This window comes from Mustelus asterias, chromosome 16 (assembly GCF_964213995.1).
Source record: "Mustelus asterias chromosome 16, sMusAst1.hap1.1, whole genome shotgun sequence".
Taxonomy (NCBI): domain Eukaryota; kingdom Metazoa; phylum Chordata; class Chondrichthyes; order Carcharhiniformes; family Triakidae; genus Mustelus; species Mustelus asterias.
The window spans coordinates 22530854-22555706 of record NC_135816.1 but is presented as its reverse complement, the minus strand read 5'-3'; the positions used below and the strand labels follow the sequence as shown (position 1 = coordinate 22555706).

At 41.7% G+C, this 24853-nt stretch overlaps 1 protein-coding gene across 3 annotated transcripts in view; it reads right to left on the bottom strand.

Annotated features, from left to right (window-relative positions):
• The window catches only part of LOC144505046 (teneurin-2-like), a 2673959-nt gene that overhangs the window by 622992 nt on the left and 2026114 nt on the right, over positions 1-24853 (bottom strand). The gene's annotated exons all lie outside the window — the stretch shown is intronic.

Here is a 24853-nt window from a genome sequence, read left to right as displayed (position 1 = left end):
TGCAGAAATTTATGTTGAAAGAAACACTGCCATTTTAATAATCCTATAAAAATGTAAATCAGACAGATCCATCCATTGTATCAATGACAGAACATTTTCCTCACTTCAAACCTCTTAATCTTATCCAAATAAACATACAGTTATTGACAAAACAAACAAGGAACAGAACCATAGGATGCCTGCAGTACAGAAGGAGGCCTTTCGGCCCATCAAGTCTATACCAACTCTCCGAAAGAGCATCTTACCCAGGCACACCACCTCTCATATGCCTGTAACCCTGCACATTTACCATGGCTAATCTACCTAACTTACATATCTTTAGATTGTAGGAGGAACCGGAGCATCTGGAGAAAATCCACACAGACACAGAGAGAACATACAAACACCATGCAGACAGTCACCCAAAGCCAGAATTGAAATGCAGGTCCCTGGAGCTGTGGCATAGCAGTGTTAACTCCTGTGCCACCATGCCATTCATTTTTGTTTGATAACCTCATAAAAATGTCAATAAAAGAAGAAAACACACCACTTCCACTTGTCAAAACAGAAGACCTTCTTAAATAATCCATTTGTGAGTCTCAGAACTCAGCCAAGCATTCATGATGAGCCCATTTAGAGATACAGATGCCTAGCCACCATCTCTGTTGATACAATTTTTAGATGGCCTCATTATGAATGTTTGGTTGACAGGGTCCTTTATATTGAGGCAGGTCTGCAGTGTCAGAAAGTTCCCCATCTTGGTAGTATAAATCTGGCCCTGAATCTCAATGCATGGAGATAAAGCATTCAATACTGGAAACACTTTCTGGGTCAGTCAGCAAACATCAAGAAAATAGACAAGTCAATGTTTCAGTTATTTCCCCTTTATTCAAAATTGATGAACTTCAGTTCTGACAAAGTATCCACGTCTGGAATGTTAATTCATCTGTACACTTTTTAGATTCTGACTGACTTACTGAGTGCTACAAGTAGTTTTGTTTATTGATTCACATTTTCCAATTCTGCAGTTCTTTTGCTTTTTATTTTTAGTGCATGAAGATCCTTAGGTTCAGTCAGAAACGTTATCTTCAAGGCAGAGGTAGAAGGATATTCGTTTAACTTAGTGCACCAGCCAGATTCCCACGTTATTCATTATATAGGATCTTTTCTTGCATTCAAACTTTTCTGGGTAGGAGAATGGTTCGGTGATTTGCTCCACACAGGCAGCTATGGGGATAGGCTGTGTGGCCAGGAAGGGGTTTTGGAAATGATGTAAGGTGTGAGGGCGGTCTAATAAAGCAGTGAAAATAACCCAGTATAAAGCAGTTCCTCGTAAGCCTTTTTCAGCAAACTTTCTGTTTTCAAATATAAACCACACACCAACTTTCTACAAGGAGAGACAGTGGCATAGTCGCTGGGCTAGTAATCCAGAAACCTAGGTAATACTCTGTGGACTGGGGTTTGAATCCCACCATGGCAAATGGTGGAATCCTAATTCAATAAAAATCTGGAATTAAAAGTCTCATGACTATTGTTGATTGTTGTAAAAACCCATTTGGTTCACTAATGTGCTTTAGGGGAAGAAATCTGCCATCCTTACCTGGCCTGGCCTCCATGTGACTCCAGACCTACAGCAAAGTGGTGGATTCACACAGGAATAAGCAATAAATGCTGGCCCAGCCAGGAAGGCCCACATCCCACGAATTAATAAAAAAAAACATTCTCATTGAATAGCACGATGAATTGCAAGTGTGTCCAACTATTTTATTAAAGCTATATTTGATTTGATGTTCAGCTTTGCCTTAATAAAATCCCAAATACACATTATATACTCATGAAATGTCTAATTTTAAGTTGCAGATGATCCTGACCAAGATATAGGAAGACAATTTGGGCAATTTACAGAATATAAAAGTATTCATGGCTTTTGTCGTGATTTTGTCTACATCCTTAACCCAGGGGCATCAGTTCTCTTGCATGCTTCAACAACCTCCAAACCTTGGTGTTTGCTTTTTCTTCCCTCCAGTCACTGAGAAATTGTGCTGGGATTCTGAACTCCCTGGAGACGGAATGCAGCTTTCCCTATTTTCTTTCTCATCACTCTATGACGCTGAGTGTAACCTCAATGGAATGAGACTTGACATGCTAACTCTTTGCCAGTTTGTGCATCCGCTGCTTGCTGGGATTGACAACCGTTTAGTGTCACTTCCATTTACAGAAAATTGATATTTAGATTTTTCAATGAGAATGTGCTGTTGTCTAATCTGCTTCATGCTGCAGCCATTCATTCCTCTCCTGTCTCATCAATTTTGGCACAATCCATTGCCAGATGGGCTCATGAAGCTTTCACTTGGGCTTTAAGTGTTGCCCATTGACATCAAGATGATGGCTAAATTTAATCTAAAATCCTAAACTACACTGCATTAAAGCATAGTGCCTGACTAGATATTCCTATACTGTGGGCACAGTAAGAAGGCTCACAATACCAGGTTAAAGTCCAACGGGTTTATTTGGAATCACAAGCTTTCGGAGCGCCTTCATCAAGTGAGTCAAGGAGCACTGCTCCTTCATCAGGTGAAGGAGCAGCGCTCTGAAAGCTTGTGATTCCAAATAAAGAGACGTCTTACTGTGCCTGTCTCAGTCCAACGCCAGCACCTCCACATCATGTATACTGTGTAGTATTGGACAATGGCACAGTCAGTTGTTGAGAAAGAACGTGGGATGCCTAAATCAAATAAGTGACTTCCTCAGTTCATATTGATGAAAATCTGTCCAATTATATTGATATCTGTAGTTCATTTAATAACCATATTATGCAATAAAAACACAAGATGTGTTCCAGAAAGGAAATTTAAGGAAACGGGTCAATAGTTTGGAGTGGTGACAGAAAACGTGGCTGCAATGTTGGGTTTGAAGAAGGCTATTGAAAGACTGAGAGGGAGAATTCGCGAAATAGGGATTAAACAAATGCAGAATGGAGGTGTTTGAAGGTGCTGAAAGCAGTGGTGGAACAAAAGAGGGAGAACGCTGGAGTCAGAGGTCTGAAGAGTGTCAGAGGGGAGGAAGTAGGTCAGAAAAGTAAGGTGGTATGTGGCTGTGGAGGGATTTAAAGATAAGGACCAAGTGTTTAAATCTAATGGGTGACTAACTATGTTTGGGAGGAATTGTCGGGTTGGGGGTGGGAGAGGGAATTGTATGAATCAATGAGGACAAGCATGATGGATGAGCAACGCTTACTGGAAGGGCAGATCCAGGTAGCTTTCTTTTCTTCATTGATGGGATGTGGACATCACTGATTAGACCAATCTTTATTTTATCAAATCTAAATGTTCTTTAAAAGGTAGTAGTGAGCTGTCATCTTGAAATACTGCAGTCCATGTGGTGTAGGTACAGCCACAGTGCTGTTAGGGAGGGAGCCCCAGGATATTGACCCAGTGACAGTGAAGGAATGTTAATATATTTCCAGATCAGAATGGTGACTGGCTTGGAGGGGAACTTCCAGTGGTACTGTTCCCATGTGCCTGTTGATCTCATCTTTCTAGATGGTAGTGGTCGTAGATTTGGAAGGTGGTACCTAACGTGAGTTCCTGTGGTGAATCTTGTAGATGTCTGCTACTGTGCGTCGGTGATGGAGGGAATGAATATTTATTTTGGTGCCAATCAAGCGGGCTGCTTTGCTCTGGCAGGTGTCAAGCCTCTTGAGTGTTGTTGGAGCTACACTCATCCAGGCAAGTGGAGAGTATTCCATCACACTCCTGACTTGTGCCTTGTAGACGGTGGGCAGACTTTGGGGAGTCAGGGGGCGAGTTACTTGCTGAAGGTTTCCTAGCCTCTGCTTGCTCTTGTAGCCACAGTACTATATGGCTAGTCCAGTTCAGTTTCTGGTCAATAGTAATCCCGAGGAGATTGATAGTGAGAGATTAGGCAATGATAATGCAACTGAATCTTAAGAGTGAAGGTTAGGTCCTTTCTTGTTGGAGATAGTCATTGCCTGTCATTTGTATGGTATGAATATTATGTGCCCCTTGTCAGCCAAGCCTGGATATTGCAATTGTGTGAAGGACAAAGTTTAATTCATGCAGTGAGAAGGATTGCAAAATGGAAGCAAGACGTCTAGAGGGGATCATCATTTATAGAAGGGTTTTGGCAACGGTGGGAGTGAGGGAGGATGGAGTGTGCCAGTATTGCAGAATGGAGATAAACAATTAGCACCCAATTGTAAAAATTTGGTGTAGTGAAAGCAGCGTTCTCAAATTCAAGTACAAGTTTCTCACGATTTTAAATCCATTAACTTTCACACTTGGATGCAAGACAAGCATCTTCAAGATCAAACAAAACCTTCAAGTTTGAACTCTTTCTCAGCCAAACAGAACCCAACTTCTATCCTGACCTGTAATGTGACACAATCTTTGAGGTAAATGGGTATGTTATACAGGAATGAATTTCCAATGCATCCTTCAATCGAATTGTACACATTTCCAATGTGCCAAATCATTTTGTTATTCACTCCCATCGTACAGAATTCCTCACTCCAGTTCACAATGCTCCTTCGGTAATTTATATACATCATGCAGGCACACTGAAAGAAACAGCCTACAGGAAATCCCATTTACAGGCAGGCAATCACTTATGTGCAAAGTATTTTGTATTGTTGTTTTGATCTAATTACTGAGTGAATAATGGGCTGTGGTACAAAGATCTGCAAATTGGCTATTTATATCTGCAATTTATTGAAAATCTTCACTCCAAAATAAAACAACTTAATCAAAGGATAGAATTATTCTGGCAAATTGTTGACAGATTTATCAGGGCTCAACTTAAAGTCATACAGCGCAGTCAAGGCCCTTCGGCCCATTGCGTCTTGGCTTACTTAATCTAAGGCAGCAACTGAGAGAAAAGAAAAACCCACATATACCTGTTACACCAATTTATTGGCAGCAGTGACTCTTTATATTCACAATAATCAGAAAAACCAAGTCTGGAAAATCTGTTACGTAACTTCATCTTGTTTTGTAAGGCTAAATAGACAACAGCGAACGGGTCACCCAATTTAATCATAGAATCCTGACAGTGCAGAAGGAGGTCACTTGGCCCATCGAGTCTACACCAACCCTCCGACAGAGCATCTCACCCAGGCCCTCTTCCCCATCATATCCCTATAATCTCACACATTTACCATGGCTAACCCATCTGACCTATACATTTGGGACACTAGGGGGCAACTTCTCATGGCCAATCCACCTGACTTGCATATCTTTGGACTATGAGTGGAAACGGGAGCACCTGGAGGAAACACACACAGAAACGGGGAGAATCACATACCTCAAAGACTTCTTTGCAGTAGGGCTTTTAAAATATCTTTTCCAGTGACAGCTTCACTTTTACTTTTTTTCGCTGTCGAGCTCCCTGCAGCAGATGTCTGAATTGTTAATGCTTCTGTTCATTCTTTAACTGTGCCCTGACATGGTCTCCTTCATCAAAGGTGGACATTGTCTCTTCACACTGTTCAAGGCATCACCAAGTGACAATTTTTTGGTTGGTTGTTCTTCATGCTCATCATCTTCCCCATCCTCTACAACCCTCTGTGGTTCAATTTCTTTTAGGTACCCACTAGACAATGTCTCTGCATGTGAGGCAAGCAACTCTACAACATCCTCGATGTTTAGCTCATTCAATCCAATTTGCTTGCCCATTTCTATAATCATCACTAGGATTTTCCCACTAAGTCCCATGTAGCCTTTGGCTTTAACACAATCTGGCTAGAGCCCCCGCCACACACCATTCATATTGGATGAGGTAATTTCATTTCATACCACAGAGATGTTATCAATGGTTTTGACAATGTTAAAATTCTTCCAAAAAAGGGGTAGAAGCATCCTCACTTTGGTTTCTCTAATGGGCTGTTCCAAAGCACTTCTTCCAGGCAATAGGCCTTGAAGATTGCAATCAATCCTTGATTCCCAGGCTGAAAAATGGAGGTAGTGTTGAGTGGTAGGAAGATCACCTTGACATTGTCAATGAGATCATCAAGAGCCAGGAGCACTGTTGGAGGAGCCATGTTTTGTTGGCAAGATTATTTGCTGAACAATAATTCTTGACAGTTGAACAAAAGTAGGATGCAAACTCATTCTCAAAAATTGCTTGGCTTACCTACACCATCTTGTTTGCCCTCCATATAACAGGGCTCTTGTCCTTTGAATAACCCTTCATTGTCCTGGTTATTGAGAATTGTAAACAAGCATTAGCTTCACTTTAAAATCTGCTGTGATGCTGCCAAGTAGCAATGCCAGATGCCCCTCTGCTTCTTTGAAGCCAAGCACATCCCTTTCTTCAAATACCTCCCCTGATAGCCTTCCCTTTCCAGAATAAACCAGCCTCATTCACATTAATACTTGTTAAGATGTTCACCCTCTTCAACCATTTAATGGATGTCATAATGAAAGATCCAACTGCTTTATCATCAGCATTAACCTTTTCCATTTACAATCATGGGTGGGATTTTACGGCCTTGCTCAAGTGAGACCAGAAATTCCCGCCCCAGGTCAACGGACATTTCCGTTGTCTGCCCCTCGCCCGTGCAGATTCTGTAACAGGCGGGGCAGTAGTATTCTGATGTATGTTACACAAGATAACATGTCCTTTATACTTTGCAAATTACTCATGACTAGTATTAAATTTTCTATGTTTGAATTTTCAACATCATGGGGGCGATCTTACTAAAACAAATTCAAGTGCCAAATGAGCGTGAAAACGGGAGAGTTTCAGATCCATTTTTTCAGCAAGGCCACAAATGAACTCTTACACCACTTAGATTTTACACAATCTGTTTCCTGCCAGTAGGGGAGGGAGCAGAGCCTAAGCTCACCTGAAAGCCGGCTGGTCACACTGGAGGGCATAATTGCGCATGCACAGATCCCCTGTTCTGTGCAACAGAACAGAGTTCAGAGAGAAATGTCAGTCAGCCACCCCCAATGGATATCACCCCTCCCCGCGCACCCCCCCCCCCCCCCCGGGACTTCAAAATTTTGGTGACATTGTCCCCATATTTACCATTTCTAGCTGTGTAGCATCTCCCAAATCAGTGAATTTTATAAATTTGGTTGAAAATAACCAGGAGTTTTTAATCAAGGAAATGAACATTACCTTGACAATCAGGATATAATGACATGATTCCACACATCCCAGGCTGGTCAGCATGATAAGAACCCAATGGCATCTTAATGCTATTAAATAATCGGACCAACACCATGCTCCATATTTAACTTCGTTTTTAATACCTTTCATAGCCAGTTGTGCCTGAACCAATTTCTTCCAGCAGAAAGCTGCCAGGACACCTGCCAAAGCAATCTTCTTCCTCTGACACAAATTCTACTCAATTGGTTGACCATATGATGAGAGCACAGACAGCTTCAGCAACAAGACTCATTACCATCAGAAGCAGGGTTGGAGTGTGACCTCTGGGCTTGAATCTGTAACCATGGAAGTCTGAAGTAAGCCCCTGAGATTTGACAGTCTTTCAGGTGACAACACTGTGTGGTAGAAAGTTCCAAAGATTGAGGTTGTGCGCTGTTGAGGCACCATAATTACTACAACTGCTGCATCTAACAATCTGTATTTCACAAGTAAATGTTGCTCTAAAGCTGCAGTGGAATGCACTGTGGGGATTCTCTACTCAGGAAATGTGAATATCAAAGTTGCACAACCTATAATCATTGAATATTAAAAGGTTTATTGCACAAATGATTGGCACAGGATTGAAAGATTGTACTTTGCAAATAAAATACTTTTCTTTCACTTGCATACGGATTGAAATAATCTTGCCACTTGTTTGTCGTCCACAAAATATTTTCTGTGTTGTTTCAGAACTCTATGCTACACTCGCAGTACTGTTATTTATAGGTGAAATTAAAGAAAAATACAGCAGGCATTCTGTACCATTTAGTTATGTCACTTCAGCCATCACCATAACATTGTCTAATACACCACATTGCTCACTGTAGCACAGGCTGACATACAAAATCCATCACAGTAAAATTCAGCTATTATGCAACAAAAGCCATTACGTTGCTCATTTTTTTTTTATTCATTCATGGGACATGGGCGTCGTCGGCTGGCCAGCATTTATTGCCCATCACTAGTCGCCCTTGAGAAAGTGGTGGTGAGCTGCCTTCTTGAAATGCTGCAGTCCACACACTGTGGGTTGACCCACAATGCTGTTAGGGAGGGAATTCTGGGATTTTGACTGGGTGATGGCGAAGGGATGGTGATATATTTCCAAGTCAGGATGATACGTGGCTTGGAGGGCAACTTGCAGATGGTGGTGTTCTGCCCTTGTCCTTCTAATAATAGGATTGCATGGTGGCACTAGCCATCCGTATGTTACATGCACTGGATGAACAAGTGATGGACATCATTGGCAGGGAATGCACAGGACCTGGTAGCTGATGAGGATGGAGGCTGTCACTTCAGCCCTTCTGACTTAACTATCACTTTCCCTCACATTATACAGGACAAGTTGCCATCGTTTACAGAAATTACACCACTTCCTCTTTACCCTTGCTACTAATCCTTGTCCCTTTCTTCCATTTCAGTTTCAGAAGCTCCAACAACCACAGAAGAGAAGATCGAGACGGGGCAGCACTTCAGAAGAAAAAGCATCACCTGATCCAGACTTGGAGCATTCTGCATGGGGACAGCCATCCAGTAACGGTGCAAAGGAATAAGGGAAGGGGAATATAGTGGCTCAGAAGCACCTGGCCATAGAGAAAGCTTACATTCCAGACCTCCTGCTGAGGATGATGGCATCGAGAGCCCGCTGTAGAAGCCTGATGACCATCCTCATGAGATTTTCAGATGCACTGACCTCACTGTCAAAGTATAGCACAGCCAAACACTCGCCAAAACAGCTAAAAACAAGCCCAGAACTACCCTGCAGGTCGGAATAATGAACCAGAGATTTAAATTCACAGAGGTGGGGTTTCTATTGAAAGTAAGTTCCAACGTTTCCAGTTCTGCTTTTCTGGTGGGTTTGAGATGCAACATCTCAGGTACCTTTGGACATCAAGCGTGTCAAAGCATCCTGATTCCAGTAAAGGGTCTTTATTATCATAAAGTAATGATGCCGAGTTGGTTCAGGAATACCCAGGGATACCCAGCAAGCAGCTCATCCAACATAACATGCAAGTTCTTCTGCACTGTTTCTGCTTGGACCGTCGCACACCAACATTTAGCACACTCTTATAACAAGTTTGCCACTGAAAGATATGCAGACACTAGACACAGTGTGTATTTTATGGCTCTCTCGTTAACAGAGGGTTTGCAAACATGTATTTGCAATGCATTAAGCGTTCTCCATTACAGCAGCTCTCTTTTATATTTTGCAAAGACAGTAACTGGAGGGCAATAAAAAAAGTTTGCTTGGCACCTTGTATGCGACCAGCAAAACCCTTGATTGGATTCCAACCTTGCAATCTTTCCTAGGTGCTGATTATTTGATATACAAATGATCTGATCCTGTCAATTGCATTGCGGGCTCGCAGTCACTCTCTGACTGATCTGCCAGCTGCACTACAATAAGTGGTAAATGGATGGTGACAGTCTGTTGATGTGCCCTTCATCAAGTGCCAAAAAATGGCATGTTTTGGATCTGGCTCTGCATCTCATAGAGAAGTAGCAACATTAGACAGTGTGTGTCAGCACTCAAGTGACAGTACCATTTAAGACTGGTCAATATGTCTTCTTTCTAATTCCACTTATTGACTAGCTATAATGCTTGATGGCCTCTTTGATATGAGCGAGAAAACAGTCTCTCACGGTATTACAGTTGAAAAAGAAATTAGCAAAGTATTGCAACTGTCTATTTTTAGCAGCCACTTATTATAATGCAGCAGAATGGTATAGTGATCTCCGCTACAATTCACATTATCGACAGGGTCCCCTTATAAATAAATTTCATAAAACAGCCCCCTCTCTCACACCATCTAACGTACTGTGATGTTTGAAATATGTAGCTGTCGCAAAACTATAAAACACTCCTTCCATTTGGTAGAAGATGATGAGACGGCCCAGTGGAGAAGTTGATCTGTCTGTTGGTGGCCAGCTTTTATGAACTCATTCTTGACTTACAGGAAGACAAACAGTCCATCAGTTCTTCCACTCCCTTCGATGCTAATAATTGGGTGGGATGGCAGCATATAATATGAAGAAACAGGACAGTGAGGTTATCACTTCATTCAACTATGGCTTTGGGTTCACTCTCCCATCTCAGCTAAGAACTTGACAGCAAGTTACTTGATTTATCTTTGTGCTGCCCCTGATATCAATATATAAACATAATTAACATATAAATAAATCCCAGAGGCTTCTGCCAGACTAGAATTGGTAGTAGTCTTGAGGGAATCAGTGGCAAACCCCTTCATTGGCTTGAATTCCTTCATAATGTTCCAAATGCGAACATGTTGAAGAATTTCCTCTCAGCTGAGTCCTTCAGTAAAATATCCCCCATCATTTTTTTTATTTGTCTGTGGGCTAGGCCGGCATTTATTGCCCATCCCTAATTGAGAGTTAGCTACCTTTTGCTGTCAGTCTGGGTCACATATCAGCTTGTCAGACCAGGTAAGGACAGCAGATTTCCTTCCCTAAGGTAAATTATGAACCAGTTAAATTTTTACAGCAATCAGCAATGGTTTCATGGACTTCATTAAACTTTTTAATCCCAGATTTTTATTGAATTTAAATTTCACAATCTGCCGTGGGTGGGATGCGAACACTGGTCCCCAGAGCATTCCCCCAGGTCTCTAGAATGCTAGTCCAGAGACAATACCACTATGCCACAATGTTCCCTTTTGGAAACATTGCGTCCCCTCTGAGTGGTGGGGATTTTCTGCCCACAAAGGAAATTGGGCTGGGATTGGGGCAAGATTTCAACTCGCTGTCCAGACCCTCTTCTGACAGAGGTAATAATTTCCAAGCAAATGATTCCTTTCTGGAGTGCAGTTCCAAGGTTAGTTATCCTCGCTACCTCCCTGATCATTTGTGATGCCTTAGCAGTGTGTCGTGGTTGTCGATTTAACCCCAGGAGTTAATGCAGCAACCCAACACTGCTTTCATTGGAATTCTGCACACACACAAGTGTTTCCAGCAGGGGTCACTAAATAACCTAAGGACACTGGAAGCAATTGTAGTTCCTCCACTCGCACCCTGGTGAGATTAGCTAATTTAGCACAGACCAAGGATTAAACCTGGGTCCTGCCTGCTGCATGAAGCACAATGCTTGCCTGGATACATTCACAGCGACACTGACACAAGCAAAAAACAACGATCAGTGTAAGATTGACCTTTCTCACCAATCCTAATGTAGATGAGAAACAAGGTAGTGGAAAACAATTTTAAACTGCTGTGCAAGACAAATGATGATAAAAAGTGTGTGATCACTTGTCTCACATGGTATAGCGCAGTGGCTACATTAGGTGTGATACTGCAGTACAAATCACCTTCATCTCCCACTGCTTCTTTACTGTACAGAATGGCAAACTGCTAAACAAACCTGTAAAACTGAGTTGAAGAAAAAAAGTAGGACTTTCAAATTACTGTAATGGGAGGATATAAGTGCACATAGCTTGAGTTGTCACAGTTACTCAGTGTGACAATACATCATACTATATTAATTCTATAATATGATTATCAGGCTCTTCGCACCGTACAAAGGCTGCTAGTTAATTGAATCAGGTTAAAGTGGATTCAGGGATGGATGTGATACCTAAAGAGACTTTAAAATAATATGATTATGATATTTGTTGCTATAAAAAGTTAAGATGTTGGATGTGGGCCCATGTATTAAATGTGCTTAAATGTTTTTTTTTAAAATTGCCAGCACCCCTTCGTTGTTCTGGAGAAAACTGGATGATACGCAGCTTAGTGCTGCCACTAATTACCTGTATGCTGGTTGCTGAATATATTCTGTGGTGCTTCACTCTGCTGGTTGGGTACTAATCCACTGTTTAGCAAAAGAACTCAAAATGCTTTGCATCCCTTTGAGAATTGCAGTCGCACTTCACTCTTGTCCCCCAATCAAAAACATAGCAAGATGACATTTTTGTTACTGTGCTATTGTATTATCCCAACGTTCTTTTGGTTCTGTGCATTTCTCCAGCTCTGCATTCGAACATTCATCATTAGACATTCAGAGACCTTCTTGTTTGCAGATTTACAAGCAAGGGATACTGGTAATTTAAAAAACAGTTGAAAAGTCAGAACCAGTTTTAATGGGACAGAACTCCAAACTGGGCACTGTTTGAGATCTCCGTGGGGGCGGACGGGGGGGGTGGTTGTGTGTCTGTCTCACTGGCCGTTTTGGGAATGGCATCTTTCGATTGATCTGAGAGCTACCATGTGTCTTATCCCACTACAGTATCCTATCCCCTCACCCCGTGGCCTTGTGGTGTTACAGGTGAACTATACACTTTCGAACACTCTGGTAGTCAGGTGTTCTGGGTAAGCTATGGGTTGCGGAATCCCTTGTCTTCCACTGATGGGTGTGCAATGGTATCCTCAGCAATTTACTGCATGCTGATGCTATTTTAGATCTGAAATTTGGATTCAGAGGAATGACTTTTAAATTAGTTTCACTCAAATTAGTCAGATAAATCTGTGTTTCATAAAAACATGTTGCATTTAGGCATAATGAAATACCGAGAAACATTTGGAAACACATATAGCAGCTTTACTGCCTTCATTTGTATGTCCTTTATTTTAGCAATGTTTGATTTTGATTTGATTTATTATTGTCACATGTATTCGTATACAGTGAAAAGTATTGTTTCTTGCGTGCTATACAGACAAAGCATATCATTCATAGAGAAGGAAACGAGAGAGTGCAGAATGTAGTGTTGCAATCATAGCTAGGGTATTGAGAAAGCTTAATGTGAGGTAGGTCCATTCAAAAGTCTGATGGCAACAGGGAAGAAGTTGTTCTTGAGTTGACTGGTACGTGACCTCAGACTTTTGTACCTTTTTCCCGATGGAAGAAGGTGGAAGAGAGTATGTTTTTCTGCCATTTTGTGATGGTAGCTTGCAACCAAAGCTGGATGTACTACAACAGCACTGATAAATAATTTACAGTGTATGATTGTAATCATAACTGGATTTTCTTGGAGTGATATAAATGAGTTATTTATTGAAAATGTGCAGCACTAACAATCACAGTTTAGGGTTACACTGCAGTTATATACACAGTTACTTTCACATATTTCATAGTTTTAGTGCAGGTCATAGATTGTTCATTTTTGATCATTTTGTACTCTCCCAGTTTTGTTTCATATAATTGCATTGCATGAGCACAGAATGAGTTGCCATCTTATTTCCTGTTTGACATGGTTAGTGTTTTCTATTCTTCCTGGTAATTATGACTGCTGATTCCTTGTTTCTTGATAGGATTAGTTTATTTATTTTTCTATTTTCTGCTTTTTGTAATTTTGGCTTGCTTTTTATCTCCTCCTCAGCTTGAGGAAAAACATTTTTACCCAGAGGGTGGTGACGGTCTGGAATGCACTGCCTGGGAGGGTGGTGGAGGCGGGTTGCTTCACATCCTTTAAAAAGGATGAATACTTGGCACATCATTACATTCAGGGCTACGGGCCAAGTGCTGGCAGATGAGGTTAGGTGGGAGTTCAGGTGTTTCTAATATGTTGGTACAGACTTGATGGGCCGAAGGGCCTCTTCTATGCTGTATGGTTCTATGACTTTGGGTGGATAGCCATTCTCTGCTTGCTTTCTTATTTCCTCAATATAATGATGATTTGTTACCCTCTTTGCTGACATTTTTCTCAGTTTTGAGAGACATCAGTGTAGTGGAATGAAATTGTGAATCACAAAGGTACGGAACTCCAGCAGCACAGAGTTTTAGCGTTAGTACGTGGCTGGCAGTTTTAAACATAGAATCATAGAATCCCTACAGTGCAGATGGAGGCCATTTGGCCCATCGAGTCTGCGCCAATAACAATCCCACCCAGGCCCTATTCCAAATTTACCTCACTAATCTCCCTGACACTAAGGGGCAATTTAACATGGCCAATCTACCTAACCTGCACATCTTTGGACAAATTCTGATGAGAAACAAGGTGGTGGAAAACAATTTTAAACTGCTGTGCAAGACAAATGAGGTCTCAGTCAGCTCTGAGCAGAATTAGTCACTTTTTTGTCTCGCATTCATCTGTTTTAAACCGACGAATGGGAGACTTCCAGCTCTTGAAGTCTTCAAGAGAGCTTACACGCTTACATTGGCCAGTATCTCTGGGAGAGATGTTGGTAATGAGTGTGAGTTGATCAATCATGGTTGATAATGATTATTAGGTTGCTTATGTTTTCATAAGGTTTCAACTGAAATTTCAAAATGGAATACTCACAATGAATTTGTTTAAAATGTAATATATAAAGACATTTATGAAACAATGATGCAGTTACAGGAAGACTATCTTCTCAACTACCCAATGGATAAAATAATGAACTGATCACAATGCTAATCACCAATCAGAATTCTTATACTTGAGATCCCTCTTAAGATCTCTGTAATTTTGTACCATTATAAAGGAAGGAGAAACCTGACAACAACAGTTCAACATCATTTGTGGGAAAGTAATTACTATCTATCATCGGTAACAAAGAGACAGTGCAGTGAGACATGTATGAACTGATCAAAGAGAGACAGCATGGATTTATGAAGGGTACAGAATGACTAATCCAGTTGAATATTTTGAGGAAGGCGTGAGGATGGTTCTATGTTGTCGCCTGTAGGAACTTACAGAAGACACTGGATAACGTTCCACACAAGAGATCATTAGTAAAGATGAAAGTGAGCAGCACTGGAAGTAAGGTTACGTTGTGGATTGATAACTGTTTGAAAGGTAAGGCGGATGGATAAAGGAAATATTCTCTGGTTTGTGGAATGTGATGGGATCTGTACCACAGCTCAACTTATCTATGTATTAATAAGTTAGATAAAAGTATAGAAAGTTGTGCATCCAAATTTACAGATGATACTAAATTAGGAGGATAGCAAACTGTGTCCACAGGAGCAAGAGGTTACAAAGGGACATATATGTGAGATATCATAATTGCACTGTAAAAAAACGGCAAGAGGTGGGTCTCATAATGTCACGCCTGCGAGGTAGACTCTGATTCAGCCTGCCCCGCCAGCAACCTAGATTTTTAAAGATTGGCCCAGTACACAAAAGTAAAAGTAGAATACCACCCCCCATGCATCCCCTCCCATGGACCACCCCACACCACACTGCCCCCTCCTGCCCTCCCCTAACAGGGAGCAGCTCCCTGGCAGTGCCAAGGCAGTGCTCGGTGGCAATGTCAGGGGGAGTGCCCTGGCATGGCCAAGGGACTGCCCAAGCATGACCCTCCCCCCTTTGAGTGATGCACTCGCCTGAGCTCCACAAGTGGATTTACACATCAAGTGCATGCCATGGGAGACTAGTCATAATTCACGTTGGCGTGATGTAATGGGGAGGGGATTATCAGGCGTAGAGGGGAAATAATTAGATTTAAATTTATTTTAATGGGGTTTCTATTGTTCAATATTGGAGATTCTGTGACGTCACTAGTGGGGTGGGGTTGGGGGACAATTAGGGCAAGACTTGCTGCCAGTGTATGACACGATTTTTCCTCGGATGGTGATGGCTAGCACGAGGGGACATAGCTTTAAATTGAGGGGTGAGAGATATAGGACAGATGTTAGAGGTAGGTTCTTTACCCAAAGAGTAGTAAGGGCGTGGAATGCCCTGCCTGCAGCAGTAGTGGACTCATCAACATTAAGAGCATTCAAATGGTTATTGGATAAACATATGGATGATATTGGAATAGTGTAGATTAGAGGGGCTTTAGATTGGTTCCACTGGTCGGCGCAACATCGAGGGCCGAAGGGCCTGTACTGCGCTGTAATGTTCTATGTTCTATGATTTGGGTCCCTTGCGAGGCTTTGTGTTCCCGTCGCCATTCACGCCCGGTACAAACGGGAGTGCAAAATGCCATCTGCTGTAACTGCAGGAGCATTATTTAGCCTTCAAGGAAGCTGGAGTACTATGTCCCATGTTCCCACAAGCTTAGTTAGGTACTTTTGATTTGCACCCTCTAAGACAGTCTCTTGGGGCCCAACACTCCTTGTCCACAAAAAAATGGGGAAAAACATGAATAAGTCATGAGCCATTTCAATTTTGAAAAGTCCGGCTATTCCTGCTAAAAATGTCATCACACAATAGAAGAACAAGAATAATGTTCAGCAAATCATGCCAGGCACCATTATTGAGTAACTCAAGGATATTTTTGGTGCAGGCACTCATATAATAAAGGGCATAAAGATAATATAATAAGAGGGAAAGGGCATAAAGATAATATAATAAGAGGGCATACAGTGTGGTCTTACAACAAAAACAATGTCAGTACATACACTACAGTGCAGGTATTCTATTACCAAGAGTGAGGTGGTGAAGGATAGAATGGGAACCTGTTTGTATGCACTCCTGCAAACTTTTATTGACAGTGTTTCATATTACAAGCATCTGGCTCCTAACCTAGCTCCAAAGTTTAGTTTGCTCCCATTTATAGGAATACAAGTGAATACTCAATTATCGTTACAATTAAAGACAATTAGCATTTAATTAGCACAGGGGACCAAGTAAGCAATCTGGATTAAGCTACATAACTCAAAGGCAAGCCTACAGATAATGCATGAATATTACTGAAATTGATGATGAAATGTTACAGTTGTGAATGATAAAAAACACTCTTCTGCTTCAGAGAAATATCAGCGAAAATATACAAGAATGCCAACAAACAGGAATGCAACTGACAACATACAAAGTCTGGAGAATGTACAACATGAAATAATTTCTATTTCTATCAGTTTCCAGTGGTTTTATGTCCAATTTCTTAAGGGCAAACAGAGGTGGTGGACTTCTAGAAGGTAGTATTGTTGTTTTCATATCTTCATGATCTTCACTTGGAGAATAGTAGGAATGGTGGCACAGTGGTTAGCACTGCTGCCTCACAGCGCGAACTGGGTTCAATTCCTGGCTTGGGTGACTGTGTGGAGTTAGCACATTCTCCCCATGTCTGCGTGGGTTTCCTCTGGCTGCTTCGGTTTCCTCCCGAAGTCCAAAGATGTGCAGGTTAGGTGGATTGGCCATGCTAAATTGCCCCTTAGTGTCCCAAGATGTGCAGGTCAACTGAATTAGTGGGTTAAATGCGTGGAATTACAGAGATGGGGTGGGGGTGGGGGTGCGGGCCTGGGTAAGATGCTCTGCCGGAAGGTCAGTGCAGGTTTGATGGGCCGAATAGCCTCCTTCTGCACTGTAGGGATTCAATGAAAGAGTGGAAGCACTTTCAGGCTGGTTAATATTTTGACAGACTGCAATGTGAATGCTCCTTTCATGACCAAGACCAGTTGGCACGGGCTTCATCCTGTATTGCGGGAAGGTTTGTTGTGCACCCATGACCTATAATATGATGACGGAATCAGCAGCACACACTGGACATGAGTATCCCACTTGATATTAACCGAACATTCAGAGCTCCAGACTCCAGTCACTAGGATTGTCTCCACCTATCAGAGTCAGACAAGGGAAGGCGGGATCAGGATATTGAATTTGATGATCAGCTATGATCGAAATAAATGGCGGAGCAGGCTCGAAGGGCCGACTGGCCTACTCCTGTTTCCATTTTTTATGTTTTTATATTTCATGGATGAAAATGCTACTACTAAGCCAATATAGGGATGCCATATGAGCAAAGATTGGGAGAGTTGCTCAAACGAGAGAGTTAAGAAGACACCGGGAGTGAAATCGGTCTATGTTAGCTGTATGAAATCGGTTTGTAGTGAATTGGTTGCTGGGTTTTTCACATGTCCAGTGCTTTTTTCCATGCTCATTTTTTAGTATCATTATTCCTTTTACTTGGTTTGAATGGCACAGTGGTCAGCACTGCTGCCGCACAGCGCCAGGGACCCAGATTCAATTCCCGGCCTGGGTCACTGTCTGTGTAGGGTTTGCACATCCTCCCCATGTCTGCATGGGTTTCCTCCGGGTGCTCCGGTTTCCTCCCACAATCCAAAGATGCATTGGTTAGGTGAATTGGCCGTGCTAAATTCTCCCTCAGTGTACCCAAACAGGCATAGGAGTGTGGCAACAAGAGGTTTTCACAGTAACTTCGTTGCAGTGTTGGTGTAAGCCTACTACTTGTGACAATAATAAATAAAAGAAACCTTTAAAAAAAAATCTTGGCAATATTTTCCAAGACAATGGTAAAGAAAAGTAATGTGGTGAGAAATTGGCTGCCTATGATTCACCATTAACTGCTGGTGTAGACCAATTTAACGCCCAGTAAATCTGCTATGTCACAATTTAGGTCCAGTCCGGAAAATCTTTCCTTCCAATCAAAGCAACAAAATCATCTTCCGTCGACAAGTATGCAGTTCTTATGAGTTGAAACTCACCCTCTGTGCAAAACAAGTAGAATAGGGATAAGCAAGAAATAGTGCAAGGTATCTTAATGTTTCTCCTGATCGTTAGAAAACACCTTACCAAAAGGCCATTAGCTCAGGCTAAAACTAATCGTTTGCATTTATTAAGACATAAGATTAAATAGAAGGAAGAACAAACAATATGTTTAACCAGATTACAGCACTTCACTTAGCTTAACATGGTTTCTTCCAAAGACTTATCCGCTCTCGACAATAATTTTTGATCATGAAACTGGGGAAAAAGTTTATTTATTTGTGTCACAAGTAGGTTTACATTCACACTGCAATGAAGTTACTGTGAAAATTTCCCAGTTGCCATACTCCAGTGCCTGTTCAGGTACTCTGCAGGAGAATTTAGCATGGCCAATGCACCTAACCAGCTCATCTTTCGGACTGTGGAAGGAAACAGTAGCACCCGAAGGAAACCCACCTGGGTCCCTGGAGCTGTGAGGCAGCAGTGCTAGCCATTGTGCCACTATGCTCCCTATATTAGAAATGGTTCTCAACCATCTTTCATTTAGAACTTACCCGTATGATGATACAATGAACTGGTAATCCCCCGAAATAAATGACATCATCTTTCACATACTCCTCTCTTTCTTTTGAATTCCAGGCTGGCATGAGGCAAGATAAGAGGATCTCCAGCACAATTAACCAAACCTATTTTACTCTGAATTACTTCTTGCAGTGACAGTTTAAAGGTAAAATGAATCCATTAACATCAACAAATAACATCAATCAAACAAGGTTTAGTTTAATTGAATTCAAACATCAGAGCGTAAGTTCATGAAATTGGCAGATAATCAATATTAATTATTTCTATTACCTGTCTGGGTTTTGATTCACTCAGTCTTTGTGAAGCAGGAGGCAAATCACTCTGCTAGGTACCTATGTACAAGGCAGGGTAGTGCATTCCCCACATGCATTCAATACAAAGAGATAACGACAATAAACAATCTCTCCCGGAACACAGTCACATCTATTTTAAAATTGAAATACTGGGATGTTCCAAATTCCTATTGAAGCATATAATGGATCTGATCTTATGATCTGAAAACAGATTCATCCTGTGAGATTAGAGTCAGAAGTGGCAACAATTACTATTAGTCAAGTATTCTATCATTTCTGTGGTATCATACTCAAATCTGCCCTCACTATTTACCAGCACAGAACAGTATATACAACGTCAACGTGTAAACAAATAGACAAGTATGCTTATGCACTCAATAAACCATCTATCTTCACAGAGCAGGAACCCAGTGAACCGTCGGGTACATGTGTAGAGTACCAGATAAGTGAGGGCCACTTCTCACCGTGTCCAAATGAAACTAACGTCAACACAGAAACTGCAAGAAATTGTTAAAGGATTCAAAGTACATGATGGCTAGGAGGTCCAAGTGATATAAATGTTGAGGGCAGTGATGACCTTCATTGACACAAGCAATTCAGTTATTGTCCATCTCTGTGATTTCTGTGCACCAGTGGGATATCAGAGCCACAACAGCCTTCCAGGTGGGACTGAGCCTTCTCAGGTACTGTTCTTCCAATGTGCTCAGGTAGCTGAATCTCCACAGGTAAGCAAGGGACTAGCCCATTGCGGTAAACCTGTGACCTGGCTTAATACTCAGCACGCCTTGTGATTCAGTAAAGTTCCCTAAGCTCTGGGCCCTCTCACTGCCCCTCTCCCACCAGCAACATTACAACATGCATGACAATAAATTCGGCAAAAACTGCAACATGCACTTAAATGCCTTCCCCCATATGGACAATACATTTTGTTTGTCAGTTGTGCCTTTGAGTCACAGGTTTCTGGGTTCAAATCTCACTGCAGAAATTGAGCACCAAAATCAAGGCTGATGTTGCAGTGCCGTATGATGCGCTATCAATAAGGCGAAAGACTACCGATATGCCAATATAAGTGTAGGCTTTTATTCACAACAGAATCAGGAGCAGATCCCAACAAATAGCCGACCTGGACTGAACAAGGGGGAGGAGACAGCCACCTTTATACTAGGTGCTGAGGGGGGGAACCAAACTGGAAGGGGATGTGTCCAGGTATGACAAACACACACAACGGTGGTCCATATAGGACAAAGGCACAACTGAGGTCCACCACACCGTACTAAGTGGATGTTGCACTATTGGAGGTGCTGTCTTTTAGATGAGGTTTTAAACTGAGATAACGTCTACTATTTCAACTGGATGTAAAAAATCCCATAGCACTATTTGGAAGAAAAGCAAGAGTTAATCTTGGTGTCCTACCAATATCTATACACCTCAACCAACATCCCAACTTATCTGACCATCATATTGTTTATTTGTGGGGAATTGCTGTGTACAAACGGGTTTCCATGCTCCCTATAATACAACAGTGATTACAGTTCTAAAGTATTTCTTATCTTCGAGATGGTGCAAGAGCGTGACGACTTCTTGCGAGCCCACCAACACCTCTACTTTCTCCAGAGGCTAAGGAAAGTCAGCATGTCCGCTACAACTCTCGCCAATTTTTACAGATGCACCATAGAGAGCATCCTTTCCAGATGTATCACAGCTTGGTATGGCTCCTGCTCTGACGAAGACCGCAAGAAACTATAAAGGGTTGTGAACATAGCCCAGCCCATCAGGCAAACCAGCCTCCCATCCATTGACTCCGTCTATACTTCCCGCTTCCTTGGAAAAGCAGCCAGCTTAATCAAGTAACCCACACAGCCCGGACCGTATTCTCTTCCATGTTCTTCCATCAGGAAAAAGACACAAAAGTCTGAGATCACGTACTAAAGAATAGCTTCTTCCCTACTGCCATTAGACTTTCAATGGACCTACCTTATATTAAGTTGATCTTTCTATGATTGTCACACTTATTCTGCACCCTCTCCTTTCCTTCTCCCCTATGTACCCTATAAACAGTATGCTTTGTCTGTATAGCATGCAAGAAACAATACTTTTCACTGCATACCGATACATGTGACAATAATAAATCAAATCAAATCATTGACCTTAAAATGCATCGAAACATCGGTGGTCAGGAAAGATACAATATCTTTCTTATCCCCTTTAATGCTATGTTGACTTTACTTATTCATGGTCTATGCATCTCCAGACCTGTTGAATTCTGCATAAGTTCATCATGAATGACCTTCACCAAGGTCTTAATATATCAGCCAGTCAGTCTACCCTTCCAATAAAGTTTGTACATGAATTTTAATCCTGCTCTCAAGAGGTAGAAATGCGGAGAGTATGCTAAATGCAAAGAAATTAATCCATTTATTTCCACTTCTGACTTTTCACTGTTCTTATTCAGATCTGGTTTATTGCAGAAAAAATGTCAGCCACTCCTCCCATTCTTCTGTTGTCGCAAACATAGCTGGATTATACTAAACATGCCATCTGCATAACACTCGCTTTCACAGTATGATATAGTATTACCTGTCAATTTAGTATAATCACCAGTGAATAAAAAAGCCTTATGAAACAATACAAATTCCTTCCTCCACAAGCGAAACCTAAACTATTACTGTGCATGAATTGAAATGTCACATTCCATTCAGAAAGCAAGTGAGAATTTTTTTTTTGAAGGGTAAATTGTATGCCGAAAAATAGCAGTGAGTATTTCTGCAATCTAGAGACTATTGTTCTTGTAGAATAGATTGTCGACACTTGAGGGAGCAATTATTTTGGAGAAGAAAATCTATGTTTTTTTTCTGAGGAATATTTTTATTAAGAAGAACTAGCTTCACTTTCATAAAAAAATGTGAAGAGTTGATTGTCAAGAAGCTATAATGAACAGATGGGTCCGTGTGTTCATTCATTATTATTAAAATATTTTCAGTTACACCAGCATCAATTTGTGACAAATTAAACACATATACTGCGCACATTGAATAAAAGCTGTATTCAAGTCTCACTCCAAGACTGGAGCACAAAAATCATCATTGACACTTCAGTGCTGTGCTGAGGGAGTGCTGAACTGTCAAAGCTGCCACCCAACGAATGAGACATTAATCCGAGACCCCGTCTGCCCCCTTAGGTAAAAATCCCATAACACTGTTTGAAGAGGAGAAAGGAGAGAGATCCCTGGTGTGCCGGCCAATATTTACTCCTCCATCAACATCACAGAAAACAGGTTACCTGGTTATTCTCACATTGTTGTTTGGAGAAGCTTGCTGTCCACAAACTAGCTGCATGTTTTTGACATTTGCAGTAATGTCTCTGTTGTAAAGTGCGCCATTGGGCCGTAAAGTGCTTTCAGTCCTCTGGTGGTCATGAAAAATGTTATACAAATCTTTTTCTAAAATGGAAAGAAAAATCAGGAGGGATTTTAAAAAATGGCCGCCAATGTGCTTTCACCCTTGTTGTGCTTTAGCCCAAAATGTATTTCATCCCAGTAGGGACTGAGGCAACCAGTTCTCTTCCTGACAGTCAGCATTAACAATCCGAGTAGGTGATTCTGAGACAGTCATTCCTGTTATGGACACAGACAGCACTGAGACTGTCAGTCCCAATAGGTACAGTCGGTACTGAGACAGTCAGTTCAGCCGTAGACACAGTCATTTACAGGGCAATCAGTCCTGTCATTTTCTGGCTTTGGAGTGCGACTGCTTTGTCCTTGGTGACCTGATACACGTTATAGGATCCCTTAGCTATGCACGTTTGTTATAAGAACTATAGCTGTGTCCTTGTCGTTTCACTGACTGTGCCTAGTTGTTGGCAATGTTGAGATTCCTTAATTATGAAACATAACATGAAGAAACGGTGACTACTCCCAGAGGCACCTATTATTTTTTCACACCTATAGATAAAAAAAATCAGGAAAGAGAAAAAAAAATGTAGCCATAGTCTGTTCATGGAAACCAAACTAAGGGATATCAATCACAATCTGTTTCCGACTAAATCAACTTGCAGCTCCTGCAGTTCTATCTCAAAATGCTTATTAAAAATTACTTGAATCTCACATTACAATACATTTTGGTCTTGTTTGAAAGTTGCTGTTACTTTTACCCTCGTAAATTAACAAGAAATGTGTTTTCATGGCTGCAGATTAACTAAATGCTGGAAGGCTATGACTTCTTGCTTGCTTGCTGTAAATTTACAGTCCGTGTTTCGGGAGCTGCCATCATTCTTTTTATTACCTTGCTGTGAAGGTAGCACTGCTACAGCACTTAATCTCTCCCTCACGTATAGATCCGCTATTACTGCTGAAGTTTTGTCAGGCTACACCTTTTCAATCCCTTCCTTCTTAACTTCCTCCTTGATCTCATTCAGGACCTGCGTTCACATTTTTTTTCTGGCAGCAAGCTGTATTTTACTCACATCTTCAGCAATTTATTTTACGTAATGGTAATGATGCATTGTCAAGCGAAACTGTTTTGCTGTTAGCTCTTGGGAATGATGCAACCATGACCTGCTTAATGTATCTACGCACAGTTGCTTCGGCTAATGTTACAGACATCCCCTGTGCCAACTTGGAATAACCCTGTAGCCAAGAAGTTAAAGGCAGTGGTGGCTAAACAGCCACCTGCAGAGCAATGCATGCAATGAAATTGGGCTGCGCGTCTTGCTGGATAGTGAAGCTCTTGACAGCTTTGTTTGTAAAGCGAGGCTTCAACCATTATAGTCTGCTGTGGGAGTAAGTGGTGGCCACATGGTGCCCAGAAGTGTGATATAACCAACTTGCCCTCCATTCATTCTCCTCCTCTTCTTCTCCCCACCAGCAAAGTCAGAGAGGAATTCCTAATGGCAAGCCCAATGTGCCTTGTCTGAAAATGAGGAGAGTAATGTCAACCTTTCATCAAATGGCAGAAAAATAAGGAACAAATTACAGAGGTAATTGCAAAATGTTACTTCAAAAATGTTATTAGGTTCTCACAGCACATGGAAATGAATAAGATTGAACAAAGAACAATACAGCACAGGAACAGGCCCTTCGGCCCTCCAAGCCCGCACCGCTCCCTGGTCCAAACTAGACCATTCTTTTGTATCCCTCCATTCCCACTCCGTTCATGTGGCTATCTAGATAAGTCTTAAACGTTCCCAGTGTGTCTGCCTCCACCACCTTGCCCGGCAGCGCATTCCAGGCCCCCACCACCCTCTGTGTTAAATCTCCCCCCCCCCCTCACCTTGAACCTATGACCCCTCGTGAACGTCACCACCGACCTGGGAAAAAGCTTCCCACCGTTCACCCTATCTATGCCTTTCATAATTTTATACACCTCTATTAGGTCACCCCTCATCCTCTGTCTTTCCAATGAGAACAACCCCAGTTTACCCAATCTCTCCTCATAACTAAGCCCTTCCATACCAGGCAACATCCTGGTAAACCTCCTCTGCACTCTCTCTAAAGCCTCCACGTCCTTC